The following is a 1,302-nucleotide window of genomic DNA, read 5'->3' on the forward strand; positions in this document are numbered from 1 at the left end:
GAACTTATTTTTTTATTGTTTAAATTCATTTTGGAGAGACAGAGCAGAAGCGGAAGACAGGGGCAGAGGAGAGACAAAGTCTTAAGTGAGTTCCACACTCAATGGGGAGTTTGATGCCAGGCTCAGACATGACCTGAACTGAAATTGAGATGGGATCCTTAACCGACTGAGCCACCCAGACAACTTGAACTTCTTTTTACTTTTATTTATTTATTTATATTTATTGTTTTTTTTGTTTTTTTTAAATGTTTTATTTATTTCTAGGAGAGAGAGAGACAGCGTGAGCAGGGGAGGGTCAGAGACAGAGGGAGTCACAGACTGAAACAGGCTCCAGGCTCTGAGCTGGCAGTCAGCACAGAGCCCGACGCGGGGCTCGAACCCACGAACCGCGAGATCATGACCTAAGCGAAAGTCGGACGCTTAACCGACTAAGCCACCCAGGCGCCCCTATTTATATTTATTGTTTTAAATGTTGACTTATTTTTGAGAGAGAGAGAGACAGTGTGAGCAGGGAGAAGGCAGAGGGAGAAGGAGACACAGAATCTGAAGCAGGCTCCATGCTCTACGCTGTCAGCACAGAGCCCGATGTGGGGCTCGAACTCACAAGCCATCAGATGACTTGGGTTGAAGTTGGATGCTTAACTGACTGAGCCATGCAGGTGCCCCTAAAAGATTTGTAAGTAATCTCTACACCCAACATGGGACTCACACACACAACCCTGTTATCAAGGGTTGCATGCTCCATTGAAGAGCCAGCCAGGTGTCCCTAGGCTAAGGATTTTGGATTATTTTTTTTGAGTAACGGGTCGTCATTCAAAGTTTTGAGGAGGAGAGCAAAATGATGTGACTTTCATTTTAAAAGGATAATTCTAGCTACTTTGTGATGGATAGACAATTAGGGTCTTTGCTCTTGAATCCGGGTGATCTTAAAAATTTTTTTTAATGTTTTTAAAAATTTTTTAATGTTTTTATTTATTTCTGAGAGAGAGAGACCCACACAGGGTGAGCAGGGGAGGGTCAGAGAGAGAGGGAGACACAGAATCTGAAGCAGGCTCCAGGCTCTGAGCTGTCAGCACAGAGACCGACTTCGTGCTCGAATTCACGACCCAGGAGATCATGACCTGAGCTGATCATGCTTAGCCTATTGACTCATCCAGTCGCCCCATGTATCTGGGTGATCTTAAGACTGCTTCAAGCAATAACGTCTGGTGGAAGTGGTGCTATGTGGCTTCTGAGGTCATAAAATTTCCACTTGATTCTTTTGGGATGCTTGCTGTGGTGGAAGTTGGCCCCCACATAAGA

This window comes from Crocuta crocuta, unplaced genomic scaffold, assembly GCF_008692635.1.
Source record: "Crocuta crocuta isolate KB4526 unplaced genomic scaffold, BGI_CrCroc_1.0 scaffold467, whole genome shotgun sequence".
NCBI classification, from domain to species: domain Eukaryota; kingdom Metazoa; phylum Chordata; class Mammalia; order Carnivora; family Hyaenidae; genus Crocuta; species Crocuta crocuta.